We start from the raw sequence: 26,225 nt of genomic DNA, 5'->3' as shown, positions 1-26,225 counted from the left end.
AATTTCTTATATTTTAAAGAAAATTTCAAAAGGCCATTTTTTCAGGGACCAGTTCAGTTCTGAAGTGGCTTTGAGGGTCTTATATATTAGAAAATCCCATAAATCACCTTATTTTGAAAACTGCACCCCTCAAGGTATTCGAATCAGTATTCACAAAATATTTTAACCCTTTAGACGTTTCACAGGAATTAATGCAATGTAGAGGTGAAATTTACTAATTTTATTTTTTTTGCCAAAATTCATTTCTAATACATTTGTTTTTTTTGTAACACAGAGGGTTTTACCCAAAAAATGCAACTCAATATTTTATTGACCAGATTCTGCAGTTTTGAGAAATATCCCACATGTGGCCCTAGTGCGCTATTGGACTGAAACACAGGCCTAAGAGGCAAAGGAACACCCAGTGGATTTTGGGCCTCCTTTTTTTTTAGAATATATTTTACTCACCTTGTCAGGTTTGAAGAGGTCTTGTGGTGTCAAAACAGTGGAAACACCCCAAAACTTACCCCATTCTGGAAACTACACCTCTCAAGGAATTTATCTAGGTGTATAATTAGCATTTTGACCACACAGGTTTTTCGCTAAATATATTGGAATTAGTCTGTAAAAATTAAAACCTACTCTTTTTCTGAAAAGACATCGAATTTTTTAATATTTACAAGGAATAACGAAGAAAATGCACCCCAACATTTGTAAAGCAATGTCTCCCGATTACGGCAATACCCCATATGTGGTAATAACCTGCTGATTGGTCCCACAGCAGGGCTCAGAAGGGAAGGAGCGCCATTTGGATTTTGGAGCACAGATTTTGCTGGAATGGTTTTCGGTGCCATGTAGCATTTGCAACGCCAAGGAGGGACCAAAACAGTGGAAACCCCCCAAAAGTGACCCCATTTTGGAAACTACACCTCTCAAGGAATTTATCTAGGGGTTTAGTTAGCATTTTGACAACACAGGTTTTTTGCAGAATGTAGTGAAATTAGGCCTCATGCACACGACCGTAGCCATGTGAACGGCCGTGATTTTCGGGTCGGCTGGGGGCGGAGTGTCAGCCGCAAGGCTGTGCACATGGCTGCGGCCATTATTTTCTATGATATAATAACCTATATATATATACTCTTAGCCAATTCATTAGATTCAAGATTTCACATAATCCATATATATTAAACCAAAAAGAAAAATCTCGACATAATAATATTATATCAATATATATTTATTTGTACTTTATTACACATCAATAAATACAAAACATACAAAAATAACCCCACTCCCAAGTATATACTATAGACATATAAAATATAATTAAAAAATATACCAGGTTCACATAATACAATATCAAAAATTATATATAGAGAAATAATTCCTCCCAAAAGAGAATCACATCCCAGGTAAAGTGGTAGCTATACCATATGTATGAGTAATCAAACTGACAGGTCCCTCCGATCAATAGAAAATGGCAACCGTGCTTATGATAATGGAGACCTAATCAGAAAAAAGCTATAAAAAGTTAGAAGTGGAACACAATACCTGTTAAGGACAGGATACTGGGAGGATGAGACACCTGGACACCAAGCACCTCGACGTGCGTTTCGCAACCTTCGTCAGGAGGTGTAATAACTACTCTGAAGACTCAAGTTTAAATACGGTGTAAGAGGAAAGTCGTAGACCAATAATGTGCAGCAAGCCGCTCACACCCCCTGACGTTCAATCATCAAAGTCATGGCACGCATCGCTGCGTGTCAAACACATTAGCGATGCGCGTCAAACCAATCAGGGAAGCAACAAATCATCTAAACCTATGGTGTGTAGCAGGCCACTCACACCCCCTGACATCTAGTCATAAAAGTCATGACACGCATCGCTGCGTGTCAAGCACATCAGCGATGCGTGTCAAAGGCATCAGTAAAACAAAAAAAGTTTAACTGGATAAATCCCGGCCAGGGAATAGTGAGTATCACAGTGCACAGAAACAATGTTACCAAAAACAATTAGTAAGTTAGGTAAATTAACTGAATCATTTATCATGAATGAGATACTTTCATGTCACAAACATAATTCAACAGAAGCCAAATATCAATCCACATCTCCTTTGTACCATAAATAAATTCACATACATTTACACACAAACAAATATATTAACAAACACCCACATGACCAATATCCAGTAAAAAAAATATAAAAAAATATATATATATATATATATATATACATATATATAAACAATATACAACAATATATGAGAGCCATACACAAATTACACATACATATACATTAATTATAAGAACCCAATCATACTTGAAAAACATGTATATATATCCATATATACATACATATATGTGTGTAATATATTAAACTAATTAATTATATGTGATAAATAAGGGATCACCAAGGGAATAAAGTGATCCATAATAAAAAATATAGATATTAAATGAAACTAGTAAATATCAAAGCGAAAGCACGTGAAAGTCAGACGAGGGGCGGACAAACAGGGCACCAACCGAGCGGGGGCCCTCCGCTCTGGAAAGTACACCGAGTCCTGACCAACGCAAGACAGACCAAGCCCTCGCCAAGATTACACCGTGAATATATAATGTATGATAAATAATAAAAAATATATATACATATATATATATATATACATGAATATATACAATAAACCTAAACATATATAAAGAATATATTCAAAAACCATATAACATATATCTAAAAAATATATATATTTTCTAATCCCAACACATATATAAAAATATAACAAATGTGCTATTAAATATATTCAGACCAATATCATGGTCAATATAAAAGAGTGAAAATATATATCAAATAATATATATATATAACCCATTACAAATACATACATATACATACATAGAAACATACACAACAATCAAAATAATTAAACAAAAATTATACATAATACATATATGTGCTAATACAAAAATATAAATTATAATTTAAAGATAATAACAAATCTTGTGCATATACAATCATTCAATAAATACACATTGTTGATGTAGATTCATAATGGCAATTTGCATCATCCATAATATCCTTCGTTAGATGGTCGCATGGTTATTTTAATCATCAAAGATACGATTCAGATCAGAAATGGTCACACCGGATCTAATCAGAGTAGAGTCAAATATAAAAAGTTAAAAAACATAGAACAATACTTACAAGAAGGATGCAAAACTTTGAGATTCATTTAAGCCTTTCGGAGACATAGTATCTAAAATAACAATCCATTTAGTCTACTTCCGCAAAAGGTCCCTAAAGATATCACCCCCACGATTCCCCTGATAGATCCGATCAATCCCCTTTACTTTGAGTAACCTCCAATTCCTATCATGGTGATCCCTGAAATGTCTAGCCAAAGGTTTGCTCCGATCACCAAAACATTCTTTGTGATCCCTGTTGGTTATCCCTTTAATGTCACGAATTTGTTCCATCACGCGCACTTTAAGCTCCCTTGTGGTCATCCCCACATAGATTTTATTACAGGGACATTGCGCGTGATAGATCACATTCCGGACATTATTTTCTATGAGCCTGGACCGCAGAACACAGCCGTAATAAGAAATGCCCGTTCTTTCTGCATTCCGGGCTCCGGGGCCATGCACGGACCATGGAAACCACGGTTATGTGCTTGGCCCCATAGGAATAGCAAAAGCACGTTCGTGTGCATGGGGCCTTAGGCCGTGAAAATGAATATCACAATTTTTTCCACTAAAATGTTGAATTTTCTCCTTTTAAAGGAGAAAAAAACAACCATTTTTTGTAAAACTATTTCTCCCGAGTACGGAAATACCCCACATGTCGTCATATATTTTTTTCATTAGAAATGAATTAACCCTTTTAGGACTGATCAATTTTTTGCTTTCTTATTTTCATTTTTCGCTCCCCGCCTTCCAAGAGCCATAACTTTTTTCAGTAAAGTGGTGTGGGGGCTTATTTCTAGCGGGAGAAGTTGTACTTTCTATTGACACCATTTAAAGTACCATAAAAGGTACTGGAAAACTGAAGAAAAATTCTTTGCGGGCTGAAATTGAAAAAAAATCAGATTACATTTTTTGGGGGTTTCGTTTTTACAGCTTTTGCCCTGCGGTAAAAACAAAAACTTTACTTTATTCTGCGGCTCAATACAATTACGGTGATACCAAATTGATATAGTTTTTTTTTTTATATTATACTACTTTTACAAAGAAAAATCTATTTGTTAAAATAAAAATTGTTTTGTTTCACCACATTCTGAGAGCCGTAACTTTTTTATTTTTCGGTTGATTGAGTGGTGGGAGGTCTTATTTTTTGCGAGACGAGCTGTAGTTTTTATTGGTAGCAGTTTTTTGGTACATAAAAACTGATCAAAAAGTTGTATTACATATTTTTTTGAGGGCTAAGGTGACAAAAAAAACAGTGATTTTGGCAATTTAAATGATATTTTACGGTATTCAACGTGCGAGTTAAATAATAGTATATATGTAATAGTTCGGCCTTTTACGGATATAGCGATTTTGTTTATTTTTTTACATTACTTCAGAAGAAAATTGGAAAAGGGGAATTTTTTTAACTCAAATTTTTTTTTTCTCACTACTAATAACTTTAATTCTTCTCCACATTTTATTAGTCCCCTTAGAGGACTTGAACCAGCGATCATTGGATCGATGGTACAATATACTCCAATACCAATGTTGTTATTTTTACAGGTTTCTGTAACCGCACGATCGCTGTTCATGTCCGTTAGTCCCAGGTGTCAGCTGTAATACACAGCTGACACCCTCAGCGTATGGTGCGGGCTCAGCCCGTGAGCCCACTCCAAACATCAACCCCCGCACCATGACATGCAATTAAGTCATAGTGCGCAAAAGGAGTCAATGCACAGCGGATGGTTCAAAGTGAATATTGCAATTTTCGACTGGTATGCCATTTTAATGCACTATATGTTATGCTCAGTTTGTGCCACTGAAGACAAATACCTCATAAAACGTTAAGCGGGTTCTCCCAAGTATGGCGATGCCATATATGTGGGCGCAAACTGCTGTTTGGGCACGCTGCAGGGCTCAGAAGGGAGGGAGCACCATTTGGCTTTTACAGCGCAGATTTAGCTTGGTAGTCGTTCTGTTTGGGGTTCTACTCGTATTTCAGTTTATAATGTGGGGGCATATGTAGGCTGTGCGGAGTACATCAGGGCATAATAAGAGGGTATAATAATGTGGTAAATAAATAATTCATAGATGTGTGGCCGGTGTCACACTGATCTTATCCGCTTTTGGAACACTGCACATTTTGCATCGTTATATTCTGAGAGACCGAACTTTTTTTATTTTTTCACCACCGGAGCTGTGTGAGGGCTTATCTGTAGTTTTCATTGGTACAATTTTGGGGTACATGCGATTTTTTTGATCATTTTTTATTCAACTGTTTTGCAAGCCAGATGACCAAAAACAAGCAATTCTGACAACGTTTTTTCGTTTATTTTTTTGCGACGTTCACCGTGTGCTATAAATGACAATTTGACTTTATTCTGTGGGTCGGCATGATTACGGCGATACCATATGTATATAGTTTTTTTTATGTTTTGCAGCGTTTGCACAATATAATCACTTTTTTTGATAAAATAATTTATTTTTTGTGTCACCATATTCTGAGAGCCATAACTTTTTTATTTTTTTAGTCAAAAAAGCTGTGTAAGGGCTTGTTTTTTGCGGGATGGGTTGTTGTTTTTATTGGTACTATTTTCGGGTACATGTGACTTTTTGATCACTTTTTATTCTCTATTTTGGGATACATATACCCTGATGTACTCAGCCCAGATTACATATACTCTGATGTACTCCACCCAGTTTACATATACCCTGATGTACTCCCCACAGCTTACATATACCCTGAAATATTCTGCACAGCTTGCATATACCCTGATGTACTCTGCCCAGCTTACATATACCCTTATGCACTCCACACAGATTACATATGCCCCCACATTATAAACTGAAATACCAGTAAAACCGAAACAAAACTACTACCAAGCAAAATATGTACTCCAAAAGCCAAATGGCGCTCCTTCCCTGCTGAGCCCTACTCTGTGCCCAAACAGCAGTTTATGACCACATAAGGGGTATTACTGTATTCTGGAGAAATGTATTGGGTGTGTGTCTCCAGTGGCACAGTTGGGCACAACATATTGGTTCCTGAAATGGCATATCAGTGGAAAAATGGCAATTTTCAATCTGCAAAATCCACTATGCACTAATTTCTGCAAAACACTTGCGGGGTCAAATTGCTCACAATACCTCTAGATAAATTTCTTCAGGAATGTAGTTTCCAACATGGGGTAATTTTTTGGGGCTTTCTATTGTACTGGTACCTTAGCTCAATGCAACATGGTGTCAGAAAACTAGATTTGTAAAGTCTCCACTCCAAAAAACAAATTGCACTCCTTCCCTTTAGAGCCTTGCTGTGTGTCCAAATAGCAGTTTATGACCACATGTGGGGTATTGCTTTAGTTGTGAGATTGCATTACAAATGTTGGGCGGCTTCTTCTCCTTTATCCCTTGTGAAAATGAAAAAAATTAAACTTTTAGTGGAAAAAATGTTGCTGCTACTTTTTCCAGCTAAATTTGAGCTCCAAATGGTGCTCCTACCCTTCTGAGCCCTGCAGTTTTTCCAACAGCAGTTTATGACCACTTAAGGGGTATTGCCGTAATTGTGAGAAATTGCTTTTCAAATGTTGGGGTGCTTTTCTCCTTTATTCCTTGTAAAAATTGAAAATGTCCACGTTTTATCAAAAAAAAATTTAGCTTTTCAATTTCATGACCTAGTTCCACTAAACTCGGCAAAAAAACTGTGTGGTCAAAATGCTCCCTATATCCCTAAATAAATTCCTTCAGGCGTGTAGTTTCCAAAATGGGGTCACTTTTGGGGGTTTGCATTGATTTGGGCCTGCAGAGGCATTGAAATGTGATATGGCGCCGCAAACCATTCCAGCAAAATTTGAGCTCCAAAAGCCAAATGGTGCTCCTTCCATTCTAAGCCATGCCGTGGGTCCAAACGGCAGTTTATTGACACATATTGGGCATTGTTGTGCTCAGAAGAGGTTGCTTTACAAATTTTGGGTTGCTTTTTCTCCTTTATTGTTAAAATGGCAAATCTGAACTAAAACTACATTTTATTAGAAAAAAAACGTAGATTATAATTTTTACTGCCTAATTCCACTAAAGTCAGTAAAAAAACCTGTGGGGTCACATAGTCAATGCTTACTATATACCTCGATAAATTCCTTGAGGGGTGTAGTTTCCAAAATGGGGTCACTTTTGGGGGTTTTCCACTGTTTTAGTCCCACAGGGGCTTTGCAAATGAAACATGGCACCCAAAAACGATTGCAGCAAAACTTGGGCTCCAAAAGCCGGCACTCCTTCTCTTCTGAGCTCTGACGTGTGTCCAAACAGCAGTTTATTACCACATATGGGGTATTGCCGTAATCGGGAGAAATTGCTTTTTAAATGTTGGTGTATGTTTTCTTCTTTATACCTTGTAAAAATTGAAAGTTTCTATGTTTTATTGGAAAAAAATGTGATTTTCAATTTCACGACCTCATTCCACTAAATTCAGCAAAAAATATGTGGAGTCAAAATGCTCACTATACCCCTTGATAAATTCCTTGAGGGGTGTAGTTTGTCTAATGGTGTCTTTTTGGGAGTGTTTCCACTGTTTTGGCCCAACAAGACCTCTTCAAACCTGACATGGTGCCTAAAATATATTTTAATAAAAAGAAGGCTCCAAAATCCTTTAGGTGCTCCTTTGATTCTGAGGCCTGTGCTGCAATCCATAAGCACACTAGGGCCACATGTGGGATATTTCTAAAAACTGCAGAATTTGGGCAATAAATATTGAGTTGCCTTTCTCTGGTAAAACCCTCTGTGTTACGGATAAAAAGGGATTAAATATGAATTTCTGCAAAAAAAGACATTTGTAAATTTCCCCTCTACTTTGCTTTAATTCATGTGAAACGCATAAAGAGTTAAAAGACTTTCTGAATGCTAATTTGAATACTTTGAGGGGTGCAGTTTTTAAAATGGGGTGATAGATTGGCGTTTTTTGTATTGTATGGGCCCCTCAAAGCCACTTAACAATTGAATTGGTCCCTGAAAAAATGGCCTTTGGCAATTTTCTTGAATATGTGAGAAACTGCTGCTAAAGTTCTAAGCCTTGTAACGTCCGAGAAAAAGATAAGAACGTTCAAAAAAAGATACAAACATAAAGTAGACATATGGGAAGTGTGAAATATTAACTATTTTGTGTGGTATTACTATCTGTTTTACAAGCAAATACATTTCAATTTAGAAAAGTGCTAATTTTTGCAAATTTTCTTAAAATTTTGGTGTTTTTCACAAATAAATATTACATTTATCAGCCAAATTTTTTCACTAACATAAAGTACAATATGTCGCAAGAAAATCTCAGGATTGTTTGGATAGGTAAAAGCATTTCAAAGTTATTGCCAGATGTGTCAGAGTTTTAAAAAAAGCGGCTTCGTCTTTAAGGCCGAAACAGGCTGTGTCCTGAAGGGGTTAAGTATATTGGTCCTTATGAGAATTAAAGGGGTTTTCCGGAAGTAAAAAATTACTCTTAATTAAACTAAACAATAAAAAACATTTAACTTTGTAATGTACTTACGTTTGATTAGATGGATGTATCGTCGTATCCTCTCTTCCGTCACGTGACCGCTTGTCCATGTAAAATTTGCACTTCCTGTGCATACCCGTCCATTCGCGCCTAACTTCCGGTTTGCGGTTTCCGGTTTTCACAGTGTACGGTTACGTCATAAATGACGTAAATATACCACGTGTTTTCCCCATCTGCTTAGAGCATGCGTGGTTGACACTACCACGCATGCTCTGTTAAAAGATATGGCTGCGTCTTCAGCAGCCGTGTGATTCATTGCGCATGCGCAAGTTTTAATACGTGGAGACTATGTGTACTGTGACGGCCGTGCCTGCCGTCGCTCGCTCTCTCCTTCTCCTCCTCACAGTCCGAAGCGCATGTGAGGAGGAGGAGGAGGGTGTTTATTTGCACACTGTAGGAGCGGAATCCCCAAGCCCGGGATTGGGGATTCCGCTCCAGGAGAAGTCACAGACTTCACTGTGTCCATATATGGACACAGTGACTTCTGAAGCGGAATCTCCGGCGAATTGGCCAGGGATTCCGAACCAGGAAAAGTCACTGACTTCACTGTGTCCATATATGGACAGTGACGTCAGGAACTTCTGAAGCGGAATCCCCGCCGATGTGGCCGGGGATTCCGCTCCAGGAGAAGTCACAGACTTCACTGTGTCCATATATGGACAGTGACGTCAGGGACTAATGAAGCGGAATCCCCGCCGATGTGGCCGGGGATTCAACTCCAGGAGAAGTACCTCACTTCACTGTTCATATATGGACAGTGAAGTGAGGGATTTCTCCAGAGCCGTCACCTACAGGAAAGTAGGGGGGTGGCACTACCTACATGGGGGGCTGTGTAGAATTGCCTATAGGGGGGCTGTGTGGCACTACCTACAGGGGGGCTGTGTGGCATTACCTACAGGGGGGCTATGTGGCATTACCTACAGGGGGGCTATGTGGCATTACTTACAGGGGGGGCTATGTGGCATTACCTAAAGGGGGGGGCTATGTGGCATTACCTAAAGGGGGGGGCTATGTGGCATTACCTACAGGGGGGGCTATGTGGCATTACCTACAGGGTTGGCTATGTGGCATTACCTACAGGGGGGCTGTGTGGCATTACTTACAGGGGGCTGTGTGGCATTACTTACAGGGGGCTGTGTGGCACTGCCTACAAGGGGACTGTGTGGCATTACCTACAGGGGGGCAGTGTGGCATTACCTACAGGGGGGCTGTGTGGCATTACCTACAGGGGGGCTGTGTGGCATTACCTACAGCGGGGCTATGTGGCATTACCTACAGCGGGGCTATGTGGCATTACCTACAGCGGGGCTATGTGGCATTACCTACAGCGGGGCTATGTGGCATTACCTACAGCGGGGCTATGTGGCATTACCTACAGGGCGCTGTGTGGCATTATCTACAGGGGGCAGTGTGTGGCAGGAAATTGACAAATGAAATTCATCCGTTTTTAAAACGGGCAAGGAAAAAAATGGGTGCAAAACGGGTTAAAAACGAAAGCATGGCCCGGAACGGAACAGATGCAAAACGGCCGAGAAAACTGACCAAAACCGCCGTTTTTTATAGGCCGACACGCAGACCCTCTCGTGTGAATAGAGCCTAAAGGTAGTTGATGACGCGCCGTGTCTTTACACAGTCGAAAGTGCTGTCTTAGCAAAGACACGGAGCGTCATCAATCACAGAACACGCCCCCTCCTCTGACAATCTTGTCGTCCACACCTTCTCATCCTTCTTCACACTTGTAGTTCCCGCACTGTGTGTGTGTGTGTGTGTGTGTGTGTGTGTGTGTGTGTGTGTATATACATATATATATACATATATATATATCTATATGTGTGTGTGTGTTTATATATATATATATATATATATATAATTTGTATGTGTTCATATATATATATATATACACACATACACAAAATTTTATATATAAAAATATATATAAATAGTGAGACACACTAAGGCTTCATGCACACGACCGTGGCCATGTGCACGGCCGTGATCTTCGGGTCGGCCTGCCCCGGAGTATCACCCGCGAGCCACCCGCAAATCGCGGGCCGTGCACATGGCCGCGTCCATTATTTTCTATGAGCCTGGACCGCAGAACACGGCCGTACTAAGAAATGTCCGTTCTTTCCACGGTCCAGGGTCCTGGGCCATGCACGGACCTTGGAAACCACGGTCTTTTGCATGGGCCCATAGAAGTGAATGGGGCCGCAATTCTCTCGTGGATTTTCGGGGGAATTGCGCCCACAAAAGCACGTTAGTGTGTATGGGGCCTTACATACATTTATAGTAAATTATGTAAAAAAAAGAAACGTTTTACCATTGTTTGGAGTAGTGTTTGGTGTTTGCTTCACGTGTATGGCCCTGTTCACACAGTTATTTGCAGGCAGAAAATTCTGCCTCAAAATTTTGCTTGAATTTTCAGGCAGATTTTGATCTGCCTCCACGCCGTTGTGCAACGGGCAAAAACACAGCGAAAAACGCTTTCTCTGCCTCCCATAGATGTCAGAGGAGTAAACGCCCGAAGATAGGGCATGTCGCTTCTTTTTCCCTCAATGGCCGCGGGCAAAAAACGTGGCAAACGGCGTGCAGGCAGGTCAAAATCTGCCTCCAAATTCAAGACAGAATCTTGATGCAGAATTTTCTGCCAGCAAAAAAACTCAGTGTGAACAGGGCCTAATACAGGATCTATTGGAACAGATCCAGCAGCAGGTGAGGTAAATGTGCTGACTGGATTGTGTGTACCAAGATGTCTGACTTAGGTGGAGTGGGCAGACTTAGGGCATGTTCACACGGCTTATTTTCGGCCGTTTTTCGGGCCCTAAACTCCCGAAAAACGACCGAAAAATCAGAAGCAGAACGCCTCCAAACATCTGCCCATTGATTTCAATGAGAAAACGGCGTTCTGTTCCGAAGGAGCGTTTTTTTATGTGTTTTTTTACACATAAAAAAACGACCGCGAAAAAGAAGTGCAGGAAACCTCTTGAGACGTTTTTGGAGCCGTTTTCCATAGACTGTAGTGAAAAAAGCTCCAAAAACGGGCGTAAAAAACGCAGCGAAAATCGCGATTTGCACAAAAAACTTCTGAAAATCAGGAGCTGTTTTCTCTTGAAAACTGCTTCGTATTTTGAGACGTCTTTGCCTGTGAACATACCCTGACATTTATCAGGCTGTGGAAGGGGCGGGGAGGGAGACGGGTGCCTGGACTTAGATCAGGGATAGATGGAGGCACAAAGGATAATGATGATTATTACTGTGTAAGGGCTTATTCAGACGAACGTGTAATACGTCCGTGCAACGCACGTGATTTTCACGCGCCTCACATGGACCTATATTAGTCTATGGGGCAGTGCAGACTGTCTGTGAGTTTCATGCAGCGTGTGTCCGCTGCGTAAAACTCACGACATGTCCGATATTTGTGTGTTGTTCACGCATCACGCACCCATTGAAGTCAATGGGTGTGTGAAAATCACGCGCAGCACACGGAAGCACTTCCGTGGGACGCGCGTGATTCGCGCAACAGCAGTAAAAAGTATGAATGAAAACAGAAAAGCACCACGTGCTACAAACATATAAACAGAGTGTCATAATGATGGCGGCTGCGCGAAAATCACACAGCCACGCATCGTACGGGGCTGACACACGGAGCTGTTATGTACCTTTTTGCGCGCACAAAATGACGTGTTTTTTGCGCAAGCAAAAGGCACACGCTGGTGTAATCCGGCCTCAGACAGTGTGCAGGGAGGGAGCCGTCTGCCTGCTATCTGTAATTAGAGCGGGGAAGGAAGCTGTGACCATAGAGGGGCGTGGCAGTATGCAAATAGCTGAGGTGCTTTGGAGGAAGGGGGAGGATGCAACAGTCTCCTCAGATGCAGCCGGGGTACATGGGTATAGTGGGTTACAAGACAGGAAACAGCCAGTAAGGGATGTAAACAAACAGCAAGGGATGTAAACAAACAGAAAAAGCAGCAGTGACGATGGAAATCAAACAGAAACTGGTTAGAAGTTTAATAGGGGGTATTAGGGAAGGCAAATCAAGGCTGGGGGACATTTTTTAGAATTTTTTTTTTTCCTGGACAACCCCTTTAAGAGGAAATTAATCCAACAGCTTTTTGTCTTTCATCACCTCTGAGAATACCAAACGTATTTCAAAAATATCTACTGAAACGTTACCACCACAACTGGTTTTTATAGAGGGCCAAGAAAAATATGAGGCTCAACAAATCGTTGATGCTCGGAAAGTTAGGGGGTTCTTTCAGTATTGGGCACTAGAGATGAGCGAACCGGGACAACTGAACCCGGTTTCGGTCCGAACATCGTGAAAACTTTGGTTCGCAGCGAATCCGAACTTCACCGGGTTCGGCCGAACACGTTTTGACCGAACCCGGCTACATTTTGGCACCTGCCACATGTTAGATCTAAAATGGAGGATTTCAAAATATCACCTGACATCAGGCTACCCCATAATGCCTTGCAAATGGCTCTCCCAGCCAATCGGGAGGCAGCATAGGGGCGGGCTCAAGCCTGTAATAATAGTCTATGCACGGTTCTCAGTGGCCATTTTAGAGACAGGAGCTGTAGGGATAGCATCTCTGTGCAGTAAGGGAAAGCTTTAGAAATCTAAAAGCCAGGAATCCAGCAATCGAAGGGGCTCATCCACTACAGCGGGAGTCTACTCTACTCTCAACATCCAAATTGCAATACAAATTCTCCATTTGCCAAGCCAGTGTGTGAATAAGCTTTTATAAGGGGCTCATCTCCGTTGCATGGGTTAACATCCAACTTGCAATCCAGGCAGGCAGCTGTAGTACTACAACGCCCAGCATTCCCTGAGTGCACAGTGGCTGATAGAAATTCTCATTCATTGCCATTTGCCAAGCCAGTGTGTGAATAAGCTTTGACCTGCCTAGGTAGAGTCGTGTGTTAACCTTAAACCATACTATCCCCCACCCCCATTTAGTAACGACACATGACACCGAGGTTGGATGTGAAATGGCCACAGCAGCCGTTTATTAATTTCACAGTTTTATAAAAACAATTTAAATCCGAAACATTCGGATAACTAGTTAGGAATCCACCAGAGAATTCCTCCTAATAATTCACATGACCCAACATGGGTCAGAATCATAAATAACAATTAAACGTTAACATTAACCCGAGCAGAGGAAGTCCTTGAAGCCCCTTCAGATGTCCCTTTCAAGAACACACCGAATTAGCCATCTGCAAACCACTAATTACCTCCAGCCGTAAACCAGCTCGGAAGCACCGTTCACCTCTGCAGATGGCTCCAACCACTAGAAGTCCACTTCAAGGGGATAACACCCGATGAAGCCCTCAAGTGATATACCGACCACTAGAAGTCCACTTCAAAGGGATAACACCCGATGAAGCCTTCAAGTGACATACCTTCTACCAGAAGACCACTTCAAAGGGATAACACCCGATGAAGTCTTCAACCATGTACCTTTTTTGGGGGACGCATACCCCCGATGCGACCCCCCCACCATTTTGTACTGACTGGCCTCAAGGACTCCCCCCGCCAGCTGCCATGACAACAGAACCTACTCCGGAAAAAAGAAAAACATGTTAAATAAGCACACAAAATAAAACAAAACGCTCATAGACAGACGTACATAAGACCTAAGGAGTAACAAACAAGGGTGGGAGGGTGGGAGCTTTGCTTAATGTGTGTTACTCCTCCCGCTGCTTCCGGCTCAATGCCGAGAAACAGCGGGAAGCGCAGTAACGGCCCCCCCGCCCCCCTTAACTCCTCCCCGTCCCTCCTTCAGCTCCTTCAACTTTCCCTGACCTCGTAACATTAACCCTTTCCCTACCAGGACGGTCATGTCGGCTTCCCTTAAGCCTGCAGCTGCGTCCAGCCTCTTCTTGACCTGCCTAGGTAGAGTCGTGTGTTAACCTTAAACCATACTATCCCCCACCCCCATTTAGTAACGACACATGACACCGAGGTTGGATGTGAAATGGCCACAGCAGCCGTTTATTAATTTCACAGTTTTATAAAAACAATTTAAATCCGAAACATTCGGATAACTAGTTAGGAATCCACCAGAGAATTCCTCCTAATAATTCACATGACCCAACATGGGTCAGAATCATAAATAACAATTAAACGTTAACATTAACCCGAGCAGAGGAAGTCCTTGAAGCCCCTTCAGATGTTCCTTTCAAGAACACACCGAATTAGCCATCTGCAAACCACTAATTACCTCCAGCCGTAAACCAGCTCGGAAGCACCGTTCACCTCTGCAGATGGCTCCAACCACTAGAAGTCCACTTCAAGGGGATAACACCCGATGAAGCCCTCAAGTGATATACCGACCACTAGAAGTCCACTTCAAAGGGATAACACCCGATGAAGCCTTCAAGTGACATACCTTCTACCAGAAGACCACTTCAAAGGGATAACACCCGATGAAGTCTTCAACCATGTACCTTTTTTGGGGGACGCATACCCCCGATGCGACCCCCCCACCATTTTGTACTGACTGGCCTCAAGGACTCCCCCCGCCACCGCGAAACAGGCCTTGACCACCTTAAGCCTGTGAGTTCCTCCACACCACCACCGCCCTTTCTATGCCTTCTGCTATAGCCAAGCTCCAAATATCAATGCCAACCTCGGTCAGATGAACCCCGTCACTCCTCCAGAAATTCCCCAATCCTGACTCCAAATCCCTATGCCTCACGCAAATGCCCCCGTTCTTTGCCACAAAACGGGACACCGCCCGGTTAACTTTTATCCGAGCCTTATTGACTCTCTCCACCGATCTAGCTAACCGCCAATGCTTCCTTGGGACTATGTCCGACCACACTACCACCAACTTGGGATAAGATACCCACAAACACAACAAATCATGTTTGATATCCCGCACCAACTCACGAAAAGGGCGGACTCCTAAGTCATTCCCACCCACGTGCAACACTAAAACCTCCGGAACCCTATCAAGCCGCACATATGTCTGGAATTCCGCCAACACCCTGTTCCACGACATACCTCTAAACCCCAGCCAATGCACAACCGCATCCTGTCGCGGAATGCGCAACTGGCGACCATCCGGGCGGACGTCCGCCCTCAAAGCCCCCCAGTGCACGTACGAATGACCCATCAACCACACCAGACAAGGAGGCGAATCTGAAACGGAAAACACAGTTAGGCACCACCATATAACATTTGCAAGCATAAACAACAAAATTACAACATATGGGGGCGGACATAGGACTTAAACCTTTTAGACTCCCAACGACCAATACGCCTCACCCCCTCATCATCCAACCCCCAGCGCCCTGCTTCCGTTGCTGCGCCAATCCGGAAGGAATGAGATGAATATGAGCCTGCTGCAACCCCAACCGCCGTCAAACATTTTTTAAAAACAGCTCCAAACTGAAACCTGGACAAGAACGACCCGTCCACATGACGTAACAAAGGCAAATCTGGAGACCCCCTGTTTTTTGTAAAACCCCGCATGCACTCTACTGGGCACATGACCGACCCCGGGAGAGCGAACAAAACTATCAGTTTTCCCTTCCCTAATTGGTCAGTTTTTGATCTACGCAACCATACCTCCAACCGATCTGCAAAAAGGCTCACCTCCCCAGATCTCAGCCCCCCTGCCTGTTTAGTACTTGGCGACACCAACTCACCTACTCTAAATGCTCCGAAGAACGCCAACGAGAAAGCCAACCGAAACAAATCCATTTCATCTGAAGAACGACATACCGATGCCAATGAACCGCCCAACAAGCCCAGCAAAGCAAACGACACCGGCCTTCTACTATCCGCCTCCACCCTACCTCTGCGCAACCCCTTCAAAGCCTGCGATACCAGAAATTCCTTCGATACATCCCGCAAGCCCCGCAACTTAAGCCCAAACGCCACCGCGGATATAAACCGGTTCACCTTCGCTACTGAAAACCCCCCCTCCCAGGCATCCCCTAACCAATACAAAAGTGCCACCAACCTGTCTCTATCCGTATTGACATCACCCAACTCTCTTACCCACTCCTCCCACTGCCTCCAACAAGCAGCATAAGCCCTCCACGTCGTGCGCGCCAAAGACCTTTGTAACAGCTGCTCTACGGGACCGATACCAGATCCCATAGATGATCCGGACACGCCAAACCGAGACGTTCCGCTCCCGGGGCCAATTCCCGAAACCGGTCCCACTGCGAGCGAGAAAGAGCATCAGCAACACAATTCCGTACACCCGGGACATGCACCGCCACCACCCACGCGTTCAGCGACAAACACACCAACACTAAATGTCGCAACAATTGAACTACCGGAGGAGAGGACGCCGTGATGTTATTAATGGCAAGCACCACCCCCATGTTGTCGCAGTAAAAACGGACCTTCTTATCCCTGAGCCTGTCCCCCCAAATGGTAGCCGCCACCACGATGGGAAACAGCTCGAGCAGGGCCAGATTCCGCGTCAATCCACTGGACACCCAGCTAGCCGGCCATTGACCTGCGCACCACGGACCTCCCCCGTAAGCTCCAAAGCCACCCGCCCCAGCCGCATCCGTGAAAATATTCAGATCACTCGTATCCTGCGCTGGGGCCATCCATAGCGAGCGACCATTGTACTGGCCCAAGAAGTCATCCCAAACCTGAAGATCAGCTCGGTGCTCCTCCTTGAGCCTCACAAAATGATGCGGCGCCCGCACTCCCGCCGTTGCCGCCGCCAACCTTCTACCAAACACCCTCCCCATCGGCATAATCCGGCAGGCGAAATTCAACTTCCCCAGCAGCGACTGAAGCTCCCTCAGCGACATTTTCTTCCTTCTACAAGCCCGTCGCACCTCCAGCCTCAAAGCACCCAACTTATCCGCCGGGAGCCGACACTCCATTGCCACCGAGTCAATTTCGATTCCCAAGAAAGAAATCGTCGCTACCGGGCCCTCCGTTTTTTCCGGCGCCAAAGGGATCCCAAAATCCCTCGCCACCTTCTGCAGGGCATGAAGCAAGTTACCGCAAACCGGCGAACCCCCCGGGCCAACGCACAAAAAATCATCTAAGTAATGGATCAACGAATCGACCCCGGATACTCCCCTCGTTACCCACTCCACGAAGCTACTAAACGCCTCGAAGTATGCACAAGAAAGAGAACACCCCATCGGAAGGCACCGATCCACGTAAAAGGCCCCATTCCAAAAACAACCCAACAGCCGTTGGCTTTCTGGATGGACCGGCAACAACCTGAACGCCGCCTCGATGTCGGTTTTTGCTAGCAGCGCCCCCGGACCCGCAGCCCGCACTAACCCCACCGCCTTATCGAATGAGGTATAAACTACGGAACACAACTCGTGATCAATCCCGTCATTTACCGACGAACCTTTGGGATACGATAAATGTTGAATCAAACGAAACTTTCCGGGCTCGCGTTTAGGGACAATACCCAAAGGGGACACAACTAAATCTTTTACCGGCGACTCCACAAATGGCCCCGACATGCGCCCCAACGAAACTTCTTTTAACAACTTTTCCGACACGACTTCCGCATGCAAGTAAGCCGATTTTAAATTTCTCCGCGTAACCGGAACCTCATAAGGAGGCGGAGGAATAACAAAACCAACACTAAACCCTTCATAAAGCAACTTAGCTGCCGCCCTATCCGGATACTCATTTAGATAAGGGGCCATCCTTTCCACCCTCACCGGCGACACCCCCTTGACCAGCCCCGTGCTGGTTCCCGGACCTCTTTTTCCGCAGACATTTTGCCGCCCCGTGTGATGCACCATTACACTCGGAGCACACGTGCTTGAACTTGCACGTGGCCCCAAACTTGCACTGGCCTTCATTGAATTGCCAGCAAAACCCCGCCTTTCCCCCGCCGCTTGGTCCACTCTGACTAGTCTGGCCTCCCTGGCCACCGCTCCCGGGAAAGGGCTGCCTAACCGGAGCCGTAACCCGTAACCAGAGAGCAATATCCTTCTGGTCCCACCGAATCGCCGGCCGAACCGCCTTCCGCTGACGGAATTGCTCATCATATCGCAGCCACGCCTGACCCCCATACGCCCTATGAGCCTCCCCAATAGCATCAAAATAACAAAATAACGCCGAACAATTTTCCGGCGCCTTTTCCCCTATCACACTAGCCAATATGGCGAACGCCTGCGACCAATTAACGAACGTCTGCGGGATAAGCCTATACCGCCGCCGTTCCTCCTCGTCCTTTTTACTCTCATCCCGCTTGCTCTTATCCAAATTGAATTTAGCCAGCGGCAAGAGAGAAAAAATTTCAACGTATTCATCTTTCCAGATCCGATCACGCACCTCCTGCTTTAAATGCGCCCCCAACGGACCCTCAAAACAAACATACACCTCCCCCCGAGCACGATCGTCCATGCGCACTCAATCGCCGTCCTTCTGTGCCTCAGTCTGCACCGACACCGCGACCGCCTCTTTAACCGCCACCACAGGACGCGCCTGCAACGATCCCACGTCCCTGGGGCCTTCCCAAACTACCGCAGGGGACACTTCCGTTACAACCGGCGCCGCGGCCCTATCAAGGCGCCCCACCAGCTCCCGTAAGCAACCCACTAAATCTGCCAAACCCGCTCCGTCGCGTCCGCCCGCGCCACTACCGGCCCCCGATGCTATGCTAGCAGCCCCCCCGCCGACACCCGACATAAAAATCGCTGGATAAGACAATAATGGAGTTATACACTCACCGGGCTGCACAGGCGCTGTGTTCCCGTCAGCCGGACCATCCTGACCTCGACGATAGACGTCCAGTTCACCTTCCTCCAGTTCTTCTCTCGCCGACGACTGTCCCTCCCAACGACATCCTCGGAAAGGGGATGAGGACGCGCTGACCGATGGGCCGGCAACCTGCCGCCCGACCGCCGGGACCCAGACTTCCGACCGGACCTGTTGCCTCGACGTCGCTGCAGATCTAGTCGTCCGTCTAGACGATCCTGACGAAGCCTGCCCCCTGGCCGGAACATCACCATGCGGGGCGGCCGTACCTTGCTCTCGACATCTTCCATCTGATGGGGGAGGGGTGACAGGGAGCCCGGCCTGCGACTCCCTGCTTACCGCCGGACCCCGTCGCGGCCTGGGATTCCTGCCAGGACGCAGGGCCTGGGAAGGGGCGGTCCTCCCAGCTGCCTGGCCTGCAGCGTCCGGGATCGGGCTCCCTCTGCGACGCCGTGTCCGCGGGACTACCTCCGGACTAAGGCGCTCTGGAGGTCGGGACCGCCGAGAGGGACGGGTCGACACAGCCTGCATCGCCGTCACCCCTGCCACCGCTCTCTGCCTGCCCAGCGCAGGAGCGGTTGTTGCCGACTCCCCCCCCGCCGCCATAGCCATGCTCGTAGGGGGGCCGGGGGAGGGGAGCCTGTCCCTTACAACAGACCCCGAACGCCGTGCCCGACGTGGCGAAACGGCGTCCGGGATCCGCGTTAATGCAGCCACGGTCTCCTCCAGCCATCCGGGACCGTGGTGCACAGCAGCGGCGCGCAGCCGCTCTAAAATCAAGGCCTCTGCCATTACTAAAAAACCGGGCAACGGGGAGCTTTGCTTAATGTGTGTTACTCCTCCCGCTGCTTCCGGCTCAATGCCGAGAAACAGCGGGAAGCGCAGTAACGGCCCCCCCGCCCCCCTTAACTCCTCCCCGTCCCTCCTTCAGCTCCTTCAACTTTCCCTGACCTCGTAACATTAACCCTTTCCCTACCAGGACGGTCATGTCGGCTTCCCTTAAGCCTGCAGCTGCGTCCAGCCTCTTCTTTATAAGGGGCTCATCCCCGTTGCATGGGTTAACATCCAACTTGCAATCCAGGCAGGCAGCTGTAGTACTACAACGCCCAGCATTCCCTGAGTGCACAGTGGCTGATAGAAATTCTCATTCATTGCCATTTGGCAAGCCAGTGTGTGAATAAGCTTTTATAAGGGGTTCATCCCCGTTGCATGGGTTAACATCCAACTTGCAATCCAGGCAGGCAGCTGTAGTACTACAACGCCCAGCATTCCCTGAGTGCACAGGGACTGATAGAAATTCTCATTCATTGCCATTTGCCAAGCCAGTGTGTGAATACGCTTTTATAAGGGGCTCATCCCCATTGCATGGGTTAACATCCAACTTGCAATACAGGCAGCCTTTGTAGTACTACAACGCCCAGCATTCCCTGACTGACTGGCACCTTATGAGTCACTGATTTTCCGCCAGTCCGAATAACAATTTAAAAGGGCCTCATTTCCGTCTAAGGGTTTAATTCAACGTGCTAATTAAGTACAGCCGGTGCTATTATACAAGTCACAGCATACACTGACTGCCACCTATTCAAAGTCACTGATTTTCAGCCAGTCCAAATAATATTTTATAAGGGCCTCATTCCTCTAGTAGGGGAAAGGGTTTTGATTCAACTTGCTGCACTCCAGCAGTGAAATGTCTGGTAAAAAAAAGGTTGTGAAAGGACGGGGTAGAGGAAAATACACCCATGCCATGTCCTCTTCCACTCCAAATGTTGGATCTGTTGGTGACAGACCCAGTACCAGCATTTTTGGCACAAGACATGTGCCCAGTTCTAATAGTAGCAGCAGCCATGTGCCTGCTGGTAGTAGTAGCAGTATCAGCAAGCCAGACTTGTCCATCTCCTCCGGTGGGCGGGTTATTTTAGACAATACGGCCATTGTGGACTGGTTGGCTGGCTCGCGGTCATCTCAGCAGGAAGACTCTGACGATCTGGCTTCAAGCCAGGTTTCGTTGGATTCCAGATCCTCTACAGTTCCTTGGCACAGTGACAGTAGTAATATGAGTATTTCTAGCGTTTCCATTCCATCATCTATGTCTTCACTCCCCCTTCCTAGCGGGAAGCCATCAATCCTTAGAGTCCTAAGAGACATCTCCTCGGGTGCGAAGGTAGATACTGAACAACATAGTGATGATGATTTGTTTTCCGCGAGTCAGCCAACGGAGTGTGTTGCGGCGGTGGAGGTGAAAGCCGTGTCCGAGACGCATAGCTGTGGTAGTGGGGGTGTTGGTGGTAGCCGTGTTGGCAGATGCAGTAATGAGGGGGGGCATGGAGCCCGCCATAATGTCACATCACATTCACAACACAGTGACAGAAGTGGCGGGGATGATGAGGAGGGCTATGATGATGTTGTTTTAGACAGGACGTGGGAACCAGGTGACGAGGTGATGACGGCGTCAGAGGAGGAGGGTAGTAGTGGCGGCACTGGCAGTGATAAACAGCCAAGCCGAGGTAGGGGCAGTAGTAAATCTGCAAAACGTTGCAGCGGCAGGGTCAGCTCAGGAGCCGGTGACGGCGACACTGCTGCTACTGGTGTAGGCTCCTGAAAAAAGCCTGCCAGACAAGGGGCAAGCTCGGGTGGTGGTGGTGGTGGTGGACGTGGTACTACCTCTTTACGGTTCTCTGCCGTGTGGCAATTTTTCTGTACCTTCCTGGAGCACGAAAACATGGCACAGTGCCGTATCTGCAAGCAGAAAGTAAGGCGTGGGCAGGGCAGCAATGTAGGAACTACCGCTTTACGTAAACACAAGGCCATGTGGGACAATCGACATGCCCCACCATCATGTACATCTAATGAAGACTCCTCTGCCGCTGCTGCTGCTTCGAGTCCCTGTCATCTAAGTAGTAGCCAGGCCTTATCCACCATCTCGTTGTCATCATCATCACTGTCATCTAGTGCTCCTCCTACGTCCCATCAGTTATCCATTACAGAATCGTTGTCCAATAAGCAACAATATATACCCAGTCATCCACTTGTCGTGCGGCTTAATTCACACCTGGCTAAGTTGTTGGTGGTGCAGTCGCTGCCATACCACCTGGTCGACTCCGCCGGCTTCAAGCAATTGATGGCGTGCTCTCAGCCTAGGTGGCGAATACCTAGCCGCCATTACTTCTCCAAAACAGCTGTCCCTGCCTTGCACACACACGTGGAGGAAAAGGTGGGCCAGTCCTTGCAATTATCCGTGTGCAGCAGGGTACATGCCACCGCCGACACGTGGAGCAGCAACTATGGGCAGGGACAGTACATGTCTTTCACGGCCCACTGGGTCAATATTTTGCAGTCCGATGCACCACCGCAGCAATGCCAGGCATTACCACCTCCACGCTTGTATTTTTCTGGTTCAACTCCGGACACCAGGCGCCTACCATCCTCCTCCTCCTACTTCTCCTCCTCCTCCTTGCCCTCCTCAATGGAGGTCTTCCCGTTCCCGACAGGACACAGCGTATCTTCCACTCCTCCTCCCTCCTCTTTTCATAGGTGCAAGGTGAAGCGCCACAACGCTGTCTTACACCTGCTGAGCCTGGGCGAGAAAAGCCACACAGGGCAGGAGCTGCTGCTGTGCATCAAGGAGGAAATCGCACGCTGGCTGTCTCCTCTGAAACTCACACTGGGCAATGTTGTCTCTGATAACGGGAAGAACGTTGTGGCTGCACTGTGTCTAGGTCACCTGACACACGCTCCTTGCATGGCACATGTGATCAATATGGTCATAACACGCTTCTTAAAGTCATATGTTGGTTTGAAGGGTGTGCTGGCCATGTCCAGGAGGGTTTGCGTTCGCTTTAGACGTTCGTATGCATTTAAGCACGCCCTCCTGGACTTGCAGCGTCAAAACAATCTCCCAGAACACAGTCTGATTTGCGACGTTCCAACACGCTGGAATTCCACCCTGCACATGTTGGACCGTCTGTACGAACAGCGGAAAGCCGTGAATGATTTCCTGATGCAGCAGATGGGCAGCGTTTGGAGCCAGTGTAATTTCGAGCTCAGGCACTGGCCGCTGGTTAGAGACGCATGTCGCGTTTTGAGGCCCTTTGAAGAGGCCACACGATTTGTGAGCCGTGACGCTAGCGGAATGAACGATGTTATGCCGCTGATATTCATTCTGGAGCAAACGCTCACAGCGAAGATTCAGCAAAGGATGGAGGAAGGATCACATCTGGCTATGGATGTTGAGGAGGAGGAGGATGAGGATGAGGAAACAGGACCTGAAGAGGGGCTGGATTTGGAGATGGAATCACAGGAAGGGATAGGGGAGGAGGCAGCCGCACAACATGAGAGTGATGATGATGATGACGAGTCTGACGACGACCTTGATGATGGACAACCATGGCAGTATGGGGCGGAGATGGAACCAACCGGGCCCTCTGAAACGCTGGCCAGGATGGCGAGCTGTATGCTTCGTTTCTTGCGCGCTGACTGTCGTATTTTTAGCATGAAGCAAAGAGATGAGTACTGGATAGCCACACTTTTAGAGCCTCGGTATAAAGCCAGAATGAGGGAGTTTTTTGCGCCTTCCGAGAGGGAGGCAAAATTGGCTTATTATCGAGAGAAGCTATGCAGCCAGCTTGTCACGGCTTTCAAACGGCAAACACCTGCTGCAAGCATGTCTGATCGGGGGGCCACTCTCCGCTCCCCACTGTCTCATCGTTCCACCGCCTCTGGCAGAGCTACCTCTGCAATAGGCGGCAGCAGCGGCAGCAGCAGCAGCAACCAATTCAGTTTGGAAAATATGATGACAACATTTTTACATCCAATACCCCGACCTGACACACATCATAGTCACCAAAGGGATTTTCACCATCACCAGCACCTAAACAACCAGGTTCACTCGTACCTGGACTGTGCCCTTTCTCCATCAGAAATCCTGATCCCAGACCCCATGGACTTCTGGGTCAGCAGATTGGATCATTGGCAAGAACTTGCCCAGTTTGCCATGGGTGTACTGTCTTGTCCACCCTCCAGTGTAGCGTCAGAGAGGGTATTCAGCGCGGCAGGGGGCTTCGTCACCCCTAAGCGAACAAGATTGTCCACCAACAGCTTGGAAAATCTCACGTTTCTGAAAATGAATCAAGCGTGGATCGGTGAGGATTTTAAAACCCCTGTGCCTGATGCCACTGATTAGATCTGACATTGCTGCTGCTGCCGCTACCGCCTGCTACTGCCGCCTGCTACTACGGAATTCTGTCCTGTCCACTCTTTTTTTAATGTGCCGCTGTTGGTGCTGCTACTACTTCTACCACCAATCCACCCCCAGTGCCGTCTGCTACAAGCAGGCCTGCCCCACCACAGGGCTTTGTCTGTGACCGTCCAGTCTGTTTTAATGTGCTGCTACTACTACTACCACCACCCTTGCTGTCCGTTGGCTACCTCTACTACCACCAATACACCTCCACTGCCGTGTGCTACAAGCAGGCCTGAGGCCAGCCCCACCACAGGGCTTTGTCCTGTGACTGTCCAGTCTGTTTTAATGTGCTGCTACTACTACTACCACCACCCTTGCTGTCCGTTGGCTACCTCTACTACCACCAATACACCTCCACTGCCGTCTGCTACAAGCAGGCCTGAGGCCAGCCCTACCACAGGGCTTTGTCTGTGACTGTCCAGTCTGTTTTGATGTGCTGCTACTACTACTACCACCACCCTTGCTGTCCGTTGGCTACCTCTACTACCACCAATATACCTCCACTGCCGTCTGCTACAAGCAGGCCTGGAGGGCTTGTGAAAAGCCATTGCTTGTTGCTTTTACATCCATGTATGGATGAACCCAGGCAGGCATCTGCCAATAAAAAGGGTACATTTTTGGAGGACTTGTGAAAAGCCATTGCTTGTTGCTTTTACATCAATGTATGGATGAACCCCGGCAGGCATCTGCCAATAAAAAGGGTACATTTTTGGAGGGCTTGTGAAAAGCCATTGCTTGTTGCTTTTACATCCATGTATGGATGAACCCCGGCAGGCATCTGCCAATAAAAAGGGCACATTTTTGGAGGGCTTGCACTCAAAAGCCATTGCTTGTTGCTTTTACATCCATGTATGGATGAACCCCGGCAGGCATCTGCCACCATAAAGGATACATTTTTTTGAGGGCTTGTCAAAAGCCATCGCTTCTTCTTTTACCACCTTATATGTATGAACCCTGGCAGGCATCTGCCGCCAAAAATGGTTCATTTTTGTACCTTTTTTAACAATGCATTAAGCATACAACATGCACAAGTGCAGTGGTTTCTGTTAGTTATCACCGTGTCCCATCCGTTATCCTATAGCCATACATGTTGGCGTAACTTTTACACTAACTTTGCCTTAAAGAAAGCTCAAAAGTACTTGAATACACTCATGGGTGACCTAAGAGTGTTATACAGGGTTTCTAGGGCTTATAAACAGTGTTATACACGATTTTTAGGGGCTTTCTTGAATTACAGGTTCAGTCAGAACTAGTTCGGTCCGAATCGAACTTTTTCATGAAATTCGGCGAACCAGCCGAACCGAACTTTTCATAAGTTCGCTCATCTCTATTGGGCACCTAGGAAGGTTTATGGGCATGAAGAAAGATCCTGAGTTCCTGCCGATCAGACCATGCTGACAGACTTAGGCTGGGTTTCACACAGAGTTTTTTGCAGGCAGAAAATCTGCCTCAAAATTCCGTTTGGAATTTTTAGGCAAATTTTGCTCTGCCTGCACGCCGATTTTCTCAGCGTTTTTCGCCCTCGGCCATTCAGCGCCGCGGGCATATAACGCCACGAAATACGCTTTCTCTGCCTCCCATTGATGTCAATGG

The sequence above is a fragment of the Rhinoderma darwinii genome, chromosome 1, assembly GCF_050947455.1.
Source record: "Rhinoderma darwinii isolate aRhiDar2 chromosome 1, aRhiDar2.hap1, whole genome shotgun sequence".
NCBI classification, from domain to species: Eukaryota; Metazoa; Chordata; class Amphibia; order Anura; family Rhinodermatidae; genus Rhinoderma; species Rhinoderma darwinii.
This window is presented reverse-complemented; position numbering follows the sequence as displayed.